The following is an 11619-nucleotide window of genomic DNA, read 5'->3' as shown; positions in this document are numbered from 1 at the left end:
TATGCGATCGGGTTTATGTGAGCCGGACCTAGTTTAGGCTCCGTTTTTGGGCTCGAAAAGACTGGGTCGTGAACAATTTAAATGACATATGGGGAAAAGATGTTTGGTCCGTACAAGGAGTGTGCGACTCGGACGTGGATGTGTGACTAAGGTTTCTCAACTAATTAATTCATATACCAACCAAACAATTCACATACATTCAGTAATAGTCTCGTATGTTGTTGATAAATGAAACTTAAACAAAGGCGTGGAATCAGGAAATACTAACCTTGAAAGTTCGGGTTGGCACAATTTAGATTAGGATGATTTGTGCTCTGTATTTTAAGGTGGGAATTTAATGGCGCTTTATTCATGAGTTTGGCGTTTTGCGTGGAGAAGTCAAAAGACCTTTTTACCCTTAATGAAGCGCGTCCACTTAATAGAATTGATGTTATTTACGAAAACGTCGCCGCGTCATCTAGTCCATAGATTGTTTTGATCTGACGATCCATATGCATTCTCACTGTTCTCACACTTTTCACCATTTTCCGTAAATCCTAACCCTATATATATATATATATATATATATATATATATATATATATATATGATTGATCGTTAATTAAATCACAACCATAAGTTAGATAGAATTTACTAACTATATAAAACTAATTTAAACTCAAAAGTGTATATTTATTAATTCTCAAACCTTCTATAGCTAAATTCAGCAATCATTTATATTTATATTGTGTGTATGATGTAGTGAAAAGTACATGTGTTTATAGTGTATATTTTGGTCAGTTTTCAGTCGTTTTGAGTCTGTTTTAGGTTAGAACTATGATACTGCTGACGTTAAGCTTTGATTTCAGGTCCCGTAGCTTAAAGTGTTGAAAAACGAGTAAAAACGAGCAGTTCGGAAGAAAAACGGGATTCGTACGCGCGTCGGAGAAGCTGGAAATCGGAAACTAATAAAAAAATCAAGAAATTAAGTTTGGAGGTGTGACAACCCGAAATCTAGAACTTTTCGTTGTGTCGTGATGTAACTTGTTTGTACATTATGTGACTAGTGACTGACTAAACTTAATGATAACGTGAATCCTTATGTGATATGTGCTTTGTTATGTGTGCATTGGTATGTATATATGTATGTGTTATATGTGAGCCGAGAACCCAACCCGAGAACAAGGAACCCGACTCGAGACCATGAGGTCTCGAGTGATTTGTGACCATGACTCGCAACCGGGCGGTTGCGAGTGGGCCTTTGGGCCGTAACCGGTTTGGGCCGAAACCCCAAGCCCAACCCGAAACATCCCTTGGTATATATACCCCATCTTTCCCCACTTTCCCTCATTTCATACACAACACACAAACACACTTCTCCTATTTCTCTCTCAACTAGAACACCCCAAAACAACATCCCAACCTTCTCCAACTTTCGGATTCAAGCAAGGGATCTCGGTCAAGAAAGCTCGGATCACTCGGACACTTCATCTTCTCTCATTTTCTTCCTTTCTTTCGGCTCATCCTCCTTCTTCACAACCGGTTAGTGTTGTTACTATGTGCATGAGATTTATGTATGCTTATGAACTAAGAAATGCTTGGATAGTAGTTTTTGTATAATTTTTAGGATGAATTGTGGAACTTGACTATATGTGAAAACCCTTGTGAACAAAGCTTGATAACATGTTTAAATGACTAACAAATGGTAGTTCAAGAATGATTATGACTAACCATACTATGCCTCTTTATTCCTTGCAAATAATGATGTTAAACTTAAGATTCGGATATATAATGTATGTTTTGCATGTTGATCTTGCTAAAACATGTGATTTTGGTTCATAAATATATGATTATGTTGATATGAAAACCCTAGAAAATGATGAACATAAGATGAACTTGTTTGAATATGACTTGAAGATGTAAAAATGGCAAAGTTTGATCTATTTTCATTGCTGGTCAGTTTAGGAAAAGTGTTAGTGAAACATTATTGGTTGTTTCCTAATCTGGGTCTGAATACATGGTACAATTTCGGACTGTTGCATCTGCATCATCACGTGTACGTGAAAGGGACAGCTTACGACTCGCAACCGCGTCGTTGCGACTCGCAACCAAGGCAAGACAACTCGAGACCACGTAGTTGCGACTCGCAACCACAGCATGACTACTCGAAACCGCGAGATTGCGACTCGAAATCACGTCGTTGCGACTCGCAACCAAAACATGATGACTCGAGACCACGGTTACGACTCGCAACCACAGCGTGACAAGCCGAGACCACCTGGTTGCGACTCGAGACCAGCTGGTTGCGAGTGGGCTGTCCATTCTGGTTATTGGGCCATTCTGTGTTAACTTGGGCTATCTGTTAAATGAACTATGTGTTGCTGTTGACTGCTTAATTATTTAGGCCGGCCCATTAACCCACTGTTTACTTATATGCTTGATACGTGTTAGTTATGTGTAAGTTTTACGTGAATGCTTGTATACCGAACCTGACCTATACCGGTAACCATGTTAGGACGTGGTGACCAACGTGATTGACAAGTAACCTAAACCTACCGAGCAACCCAAGGTGAGTTCACAACTTAAAAGCATGCGTCCCGGTGGTTTGGGACACGAGACTAACAACCCTATCCCCTGGTAAAAGGGGATACCATTTACATACTTTCCCTGGTTATTGGGAACAAAACTTACTTTTCCTTCCCTGGTATTGGGAAACCTTTTGGACAATCCTATCCCCTGGTAAAAGGGGATACCATTTACATACTTTCCCTGGTTATTGGGAACACAACTTACTTTTCCTTCCCGGGTATTGGGAAACCTTTTGGTTAATTACTGTTTATACGGATTGCAACTAACGGCACTAAACGAAACTCTATCACTCAAGTCCCTACTACAAATACCGATTAGTCGCCGGGTTAGGCGAGCGGGTTATTAGTTGATAGCGCTATTTAGGTGTTTACCAGCCTCACACCGTGCCCTGGTTTGGGACGGTCGTGAACTAATGTACTCAGAAATCCGTCAATGATGATAGAACATTGACATCGGGGCATCCTGCGGATACGCAACGGTTACCTAGTGTTCGGTATTGGAAAAACAGTTTAGTCGCTAACTTTTGGGGTAGCTCCCCAGGGCATGTATAAACGGATAAATTAACCGGTGAAACAAAGTTTTTGGTAATTAAAACTGGACAACTAGTGAACTCACTCAGCATTATTGTTGACTCCTTACTGCATGCTTTGCAGGTAACCAATGATTCAGGAGCTGCTACTTGGGGAAGTGTAGTGTTCGTCAAACCCGTGTGTTGGGATAACTGTTTTGATCAATGAACTGTCTTTAAAACTATTTTGGTTTATGCTTCCGCTGTTTTGTTAAACTAATTACCGAATCTAAACTCTAATGTTGTTAATTACTTCGGATTTTAAATATTTCTACTATTAATTAAATGCTCAGTATAATTGGTGGCTGGATCCTGGTCAGTCACGCCCTCGAAGCGGGTGTTATCCGCAGGTGGATTTTGGGGGTGTGACAGATTGGTATCAGAACCATTGGTTATAGTGAACTTGGTTTTAAAAAGGGGTAAATCTTTTTGGAGAAAACCAGACTATAACCCGTGACTCGTGACGACACTACACTCCAAGTACAAGGCTCAACACTTTTGACCTCATAGCTCGGACCAGTGTTTACTTGTTTGCTTACTTTATGTTTCCTGTTTCGCTATACGTACTAGTATGCCTAACTAGTGAACGCCCACATACGATATTGCATGTGATTGCACGTTAGCACGCCAATATGAATTCATGAACACTTTCTCGTATCATGTGATTGATAGGGTGGTAATTCCCTAAACCTCCGTGACTTACACTACTTAATACTCTTTGAAATCTACTCGAGTGTGGGGAACCATTTGACATGAGTTAAGAGGAGCTGAGATGAACATGCAAATCACAATATTATTGTGGGTGCACACATAATAATATAGTGGGGTGGATGTAAGTCCCAGTGAGGCTTAACAAGTGAAAAAGGGGTTCCGTTTCGTTATCTGTATGTGAGAAAACACAACAGTCCATAGGAGCCGTAGCAGTGATTGTCTCCTACTCGAACACGATCTTTTCACTTCTCACTGCACCCCTTTCGAACCTCGATGCTATCGAGTATTACCTGAACACCCATATGAACGCCTAGCGAACTGTGTAGAACATTAGGTGCTTGTACGAGCATCCCCGGGATGGGTGTTGAAACGACAATGATTGGTCTATATCCTTCTCACCTTTCTTCGCTTACTGGAACTTAACGTGTTGACGTCTTAAATCCCGAAGTGCGATCACTTCTGCAACACTATCTCAACATACCGTGTAGTACTCAGTCAAGAGGGTAGACGTAGTACCTTACTGGCTTCAGCATTTGAACGACCCTAGTCACCGACAACGAGCATCAGCGAATTGACTCCAATCGAACCCTTAACCCTAGCCAGCGGCTCATAGGAGCCAGCTCTTACGAATCAGTCGGGCCATAAGCGATGACAATCGACAATGGTGCGGAAATGCGTAACGGCCAGCTCAATAAGTACACCTTGGGACGCGGCACGGAAACGCGACAAGATGGACTTGTCAGTAAAGGATCGTAGCGCACCATTTCAAGCAACGACGTCAGAAACAACAGTCGCGACAACATCAAGGTCAACAACCAGGGGAATGATGATAGTAATGGGAGTCCTCGCAACCGTAACAACAACATTGGAAATGATGCTCGTGGAAGGGCATTTAGGATTGGCGCAGGCGACGCCAGACATAGTATGAGTAGTTGTTTGCTTCATCTCTATTCTGCTTGACCCTGATACTTCTTGAAACCGAACCAGATGTGGAATCGACTGATGGCAAGTCAAATAGAATCTCAAAAGTTCGTTAGGATGTAAACCCGACCTTGTGGGACGAGTGTCCGATGTCGACCTTCCTTCTACCACACTCGATGGTTACAACGCAGTAGTTAGTGTGAATTGGTTACCCAGGAATCACGCGAATATACCCAGTGAGGAGAAAACTTTGTGTGGAGAATCGGCATTTGTTCTAAAGCATCAGAGTAGTTCAATAGTTAGCGCCATTTCAGCTGTGAAGGCCAGAAGTGTCTACAGAGGGATTACTCCGCTGTGTTAGCAACCGCTACGGATGTTAAGGCTAAGGAAAAGTGGATCGAGGATCCACCAGTTGTTCGTTGTTTCTCTCGGCATGCTATCCGAGGAACATTCAGTTTTTCTTCCGAAAATTTGTTAAGCGGAATCTCAGTTTGATCTCACGTCTGAGGCAGCCCTGATTACATGTACTTTTACCATTTTGCGCCAGGAAGGTCGCAAGATCTATCAAAGCAACTACAGGAACCGTTGGACAGGAGTTTTGTAAGGTCTAGTTCTTCGCTTTGGGGGAGCCCCACTTATCCTAGGGAAGATGGGCCTTTTCGTGTGTATACTGACTATTAAGAACTCATCAAGGTGACAGCCCATAACCATTTGTCTCGATCCCGTATTGACAACCTGTTGACCAGTTACATGGGTCATGCTCCTATGTGAAGATTGAGTAGCGAACGAACTAACATCAGATGGAAGTCCAAAGGGAGGATGTTCCTAAAACGGCATAGTGAACGCAATGAGGCCATTTCCAGGAGACACCGGATGAATTATTCCATGACCTTTTGGGATGAACAACCCACCAGCTGCTTTATGGATCACACTGCAACTGTGTTTATCTAGTACATTTTGAATCACTTCTAGGAGAAAGGGGCACCTTGAACAACACTTGTATTCCATTGTAGAGCTTCTAGGGAGGAGCGTCTACGTGCGAAGTCTACCTAAGTATGACTTCAGGATTCGGGAAGTACACATTTTCTTTTTATCAAACAACGAAGTGGGAATACACATGGATCTCGCTAAGATCCATTTTGTTAGGAACTGATCAACATCAAAGATCCCTTCGAGGATACAGGAGTTTCTTGGTCCCACTAGATACTATCGCAGCTTAATCACAAGATTTTCGGAGGTCGCACAGCTTAAGTCTCGTTGGCACAGCAGGGTGTTGTGTTCGTGAAAGACCAAAACAGGAGGACGTCTTTTCAGCTTTCGAATCCCAAACTTTGTAATGCACTGAGCATCATCTTCACCCTAGGGTACGGGTAATCTAGCGGTATACCATGATGCTTCGAATTAGGATCCCAGTTACACACGGATGCAACGCGAGAAGGTTATTGCTTACGCCTCTCGACAACTTAGGACGCACGAAAGGAACTACACAACGCTTGGTTTGGAACTGGGAGCAGTGATCTTCGCACTTAAGCTATGACGGCATTACCTATACGGAACCAAGTGTGCCACCTACACCGACCACAGAAGTTTAGAACACATATTCAAGCAGAAGGAACTGAATATGCGACAGCGACGATGGGGCGAACTGCTGAATGATTACGAGTGCTCCATCAGGTATCACCCGGGCAAGGCCAATGTAGTGGCAGACGCCCTCAGTCGGAAGGACACTACGCCTAAGCGCGTAAGAGCTTTACAACTCACGATCCATTCTAGTCTACCTTCGCAAATACGAGCTGCTCAGATGGAAGCACTGAAACCAGAGAACGTTAGAGCTGAAGCCCTATGCGGGTCAAGGCAACGCTTAGAACAGAAGGAAGACGGTGCTTATTATGTAACGGGACGCATTTGGGTCCCACTCTATGGCGACTTACGAGAACTTACGATGGATGAAGCGCACAAACCTCGCTACTCAGTACACCCTGGTTCGGATAAGATGTACCACGATATTAAGACTACGTATTGGTGGCCTAGCATGAAGGCCCACATAGCAACTTACGTCAGCAAGTGTTTGACTTGTGCGCGAGTCAAGACGGAATATCAGAAACCCTCAGGCCTACTCCAACAACCAGAGATACCACAATGGAAATGGGAGCAAATTTCCATGGATTTCGTTACTGGCCTACCTAGATCACAGCGCGGAAACGATACTATCTGGGTGATCGTGGATCGACTCACGAAATCCGCACACTTCTTGGCGATCAAAGACAACAGATAAATTCTCCACTCTGGCGAAGATATACCTCAAGGAAGTTGTTTCGAGGCACGGGGTGCCCACCTCTATCATCTCTGATCGAGATGCACGTTTTACTTCGGAACTGTGGCAAGCAATGCACAAGTCTTTTGGCTCACGTTTAGATATGAGCACAGCATATCACCCACAGACGGACGGGCAGTCCGAACGCACTATTCAAACATTAAAAGACATGCTTCGCGCTTGTGTAAACGACTTTGGCAACAGCTGGGAAAACAGCTACCACAACAGCATTAAAGCTGCTCCGTTTGAGGCATTGTACGGACGTAAATGCCGGTCACCTCTTTGTTGGGCAGAGGTGGGGGATAGTCAAATCACTGGTCCAGAACATGTGGTAGACACTACTGAGCGGATTGCTCAAATACGACAACGCATGGCGGCCGCTCGTGACCGTCAGAAGGCTTACGCCGATAAGGGCAGGAAACCACTTGAGCTCCAGGTTGGGGAGCGGGTATTACTCAAAGTTTCACCCTGGAAGGGTGTGGTTCGTTTTGGTAAACGAGGCAAACTCAACCCACGGTACGTTGGACCTTTCGAAATCTTTGAGAAAATAGGCAAGGTGGCCTACAGACTGAACTTACCAGCAGAACTCGGTGCAGTTCACAACGTTTTCCATGTGTCGGATCTGAAGAAGTGTCTGTCAGATGAGACGCACGTAGTTCCTCTGAAGGAACTCACGATCGACGAACAGTTGAAATTCGTCGAAGAACCTGTCGAAATCACGGACCGGGATGTTAAGGTCCTCAAGAGCACTAGAATACCTCTTGTTCGAGTTCGTTGGAACTCACGTCGCGGCCCAGAGTTCACCTGGGAGCGCGAAGAATCGGATGAAACAAAAATATCCCCAACTGTTTGAGAACAGTACAAACGCTACTGAGGCTGAAGCTACGGAATTTCGGGACGAAATTCCAGATCAACGGGGGGTGGATGTGACACCCCAGGATAACCGGGAAAACCTTATAACTTGACTAGCTTCCTCAGTGAGTGCCATCAAATTTCGGGACGAAATTTCTTTCAACTTGGGGATGATGTGACAACCCGAAATCTAGAACTTTTCGTTGTGTCGTGATGTAACTTGTTTGTACATTATGTGACTAGTGACTGACTAAACTTAATGATAACGTGAATCCTTATGTGATATGTGCTTTGTTATGTGTGCATTGGTATGTATATATGTATGTGTTATATGTGAGCCGAGAACCCAACCCGAGAACAAGGAACCCGACTCGAGACCATGAGGTCTCGAGTGATTTGTGACCATGACTCGCAACCGGGCGGTTGCGAGTGGGCCTTTGGGCCGTAACCGGTTTGGGCCGAAACCCCAAGCCCAACCCGAAACATCCCTTGGTATATATACCCCATCTTTCCCCACTTTCCCTCATTTCATACACAACACACAAACACACTTCTCCTATTTCTCTCTCAACTAGAACACCCCAAAACAACATCCCAACCTTCTCCAACTTTCGGATTCAAGCAAGGGATCTCGGTCAAGAAAGCTCGGATCACTCGGACACTTCATCTTCTCTCATTTTCTTCCTTTCTTTCGGCTCATCCTCCTTCTTCACAACCGGTTAGTGTTGTTACTATGTGCATGAGATTTATGTATGCTTATGAACTAAGAAATGCTTGGATAGTAGTTTTTGTATAATTTTTAGGATGAATTGTGGAACTTGACTATATGTGAAAACCCTTGTGAACAAAGCTTGATAACATGTTTAAATGACTAACAAATGGTAGTTCAAGAATGATTATGACTAACCATACTATGCTTCTTTATTCCTTGCAAATAATGATGTTAAACTTAAGATTCGGATATATAATGTATGTTTTGCATGTTGATCTTGCTAAAACATGTGATTTTGGTTCATAAATATATGATTATGTTGATATGAAAACCCTAGAAAATGATGAACATAAGATGAACTTGTTTGAATATGACTTGAAGATGTAAAAATGGCAAAGTTTGATCTATTTTCATTGCTGGTCAGTTTAGGAAAAGTGTTAGTGAAACATTATTGGTTGTTTCCTAATCTGGGTCTGAATACATGGTACAATTTCGGACTGTTGCATCTGCATCATCACGTGTACGTGAAAGGGACAGCTTACGACTCGCAACCGCGTCGTTGCGACTCGCAACCAAGGCAAGACAACTCGAGACCACGTAGTTGCGACTCGCAACCACAGCATGACTACTCGAAACCGCGAGATTGCGACTCGAAATCACGTCGTTGCGACTCGCAACCAAAACATGATGACTCGAGACCACGGTTACGACTCGCAACCACAGCGTGACAAGCCGAGACCACCTGGTTGCGACTCGAGACCAGCTGGTTGCGAGTGGGCTGTCCATTCTGGTTATTGGGCCATTCTGTGTTAACTTGGGCTATCTGTTAAATGAACTATGTGTTGCTGTTGACTGCTTAATTATTTAGGCCGGCCCATTAACCCACTGTTTACTTATATGCTTGATACGTGTTAGTTATGTGTAAGTTTTACGTGAATGCTTGTATACCGAACCTGACCTATACCGGTAACCATGTTAGGACGTGGTGACCAACGTGATTGACAAGTAACCTAAACCTACCGAGCAACCCAAGGTGAGTTCACAACTTAAAAGCATGCGTCCCGGTGGTTTGGGACACGAGACTAACAACCCTATCCCCTGGTAAAAGGGGATACCATTTACATACTTTCCCTGGTTATTGGGAACAAAACTTACTTTTCCTTCCCTGGTATTGGGAAACCTTTTGGACAATCCTATCCCCTGGTAAAAGGGGATACCATTTACATACTTTCCCTGGTTATTGGGAACACAACTTACTTTTCCTTCCCGGGTATTGGGAAACCTTTTGGTTAATTACTGTTTATACGGATTGCAACTAACGGCACTAAACGAAACTCTATCACTCAAGTCCCTACTACAAATACCGATTAGTCGCCGGGTTAGGCGAGCGGGTTATTAGTTGATAGCGCTATTTAGGTGTTTACCAGCCTCACACCGTGCCCTGGTTTGGGACGGTCGTGAACTAATGTACTCAGAAATCCGTCAATGATGATAGAACATTGACATCGGGGCATCCTGCGGATACGCAACGGTTACCTAGTGTTCGGTATTGGAAAAACAGTTTAGTCGCTAACTTTTGGGGTAGCTCCCCAGGGCATGTATAAACGGATAAATTAACCGGTGAAACAAAGTTTTTGGTAATTAAAACTGGACAACTAGTGAACTCACTCAGCATTATTGTTGACTCCTTACTGCATGCTTTGCAGGTAACCAATGATTCAGGAGCTGCTACTTGGGGAAGTGTAGTGTTCGTCAAACCCGTGTGTTGGGATAACTGTTTTGATCAATGAACTGTCTTTAAAACTATTTTGGTTTATGCTTCCGCTGTTTTGTTAAACTAATTACCGAATCTAAACTCTAATGTTGTTAATTACTTCGGATTTTAAATATTTCTACTATTAATTAAATGCTCAGTATAATTGGTGGCTGGATCCTGGTCAGTCACGCCCTCGAAGCGGGTGTTATCCGCAGGTGGATTTTGGGGGTGTGACAGGAGGCGCCGCGTGACGCCATGCCACCCTCGCGTCACGCGAGGGTCCTTATTTTGACCGATTTTGACTTCTGAGTTAGGGTTTGACTTTTACTTACCAAGAAACTGAACAGAAACCCTAGTTACGAATTTTGGAGACTTGGAAGCATTCGGAGAGCATTCTTTGAAGGCAATTGGAGATTCGAAGGCAAGGGAATCATTGGTACGAGTCGAGATTGAAGAATCGAAGAATCAATCGGGTTTTCTAATCCCTTGTTTTATCGATTACTTTTGTTGAACTCTGTTACAATGAATTCTGTTTTAGACATCTTTGTTTTGTTTTCATTTACTGAGATGCTTGGCTAATTTCATAAACCACCTAGACTATGATGAATGGATTAGTATAAAGATTTTACCTTTTTCGTTATTTGCACGATTGTTATGGGTGATTGTGTTTAGTAAGAAGTTTGATTTAATGATTTGATGTGTATGCGTGCTTTGATTCGGTTTATTATTGTTATTTGCTTCGTATGATTCTTAGTGACGGTCTATATCACAACATAGAGTCATGCTAGGGTTTAGATCTTGGTGAGTGTCTATATCACGTAATAGATCTTAATTCTTTAGGGAAAATCGGCCGATCATCTCTAGAAGTAACTAATAATAATCTGCTAGGTCTTAGTGTTCTACTAGTCCTAATAACTGGGAAGTGAGGGGCTATTGGTAGGTCTTACCCGGCGAATTGCTTTAGATAGGCCTTGGGAAAGGTTATGTCTTGGTTTACCTGTCGGTCTTATTAGTCTGTCAAGTCAAATCTATTACTTCAAACTACCCTAGATCTAGGATTGGGAAAGAATAGGTCAACATTAGGGTACTAACACAATAATTAGACAACCTGGGAAGGAATCTAATAACCGGTAAGATTAACAGCCTAGGTAGCTCTACAGGTTTCTCCTTGAGAAGGGTCGAGGGGCCTCGTTGGTTCTTAATAGGTTTAGTATTTT

The sequence above is a fragment of the Helianthus annuus genome, chromosome 4, assembly GCF_002127325.2.
Source record: "Helianthus annuus cultivar XRQ/B chromosome 4, HanXRQr2.0-SUNRISE, whole genome shotgun sequence".
In the NCBI taxonomy this organism is placed as follows: Eukaryota; Viridiplantae; Streptophyta; class Magnoliopsida; order Asterales; family Asteraceae; genus Helianthus; species Helianthus annuus.
This window is presented reverse-complemented; position numbering follows the sequence as displayed.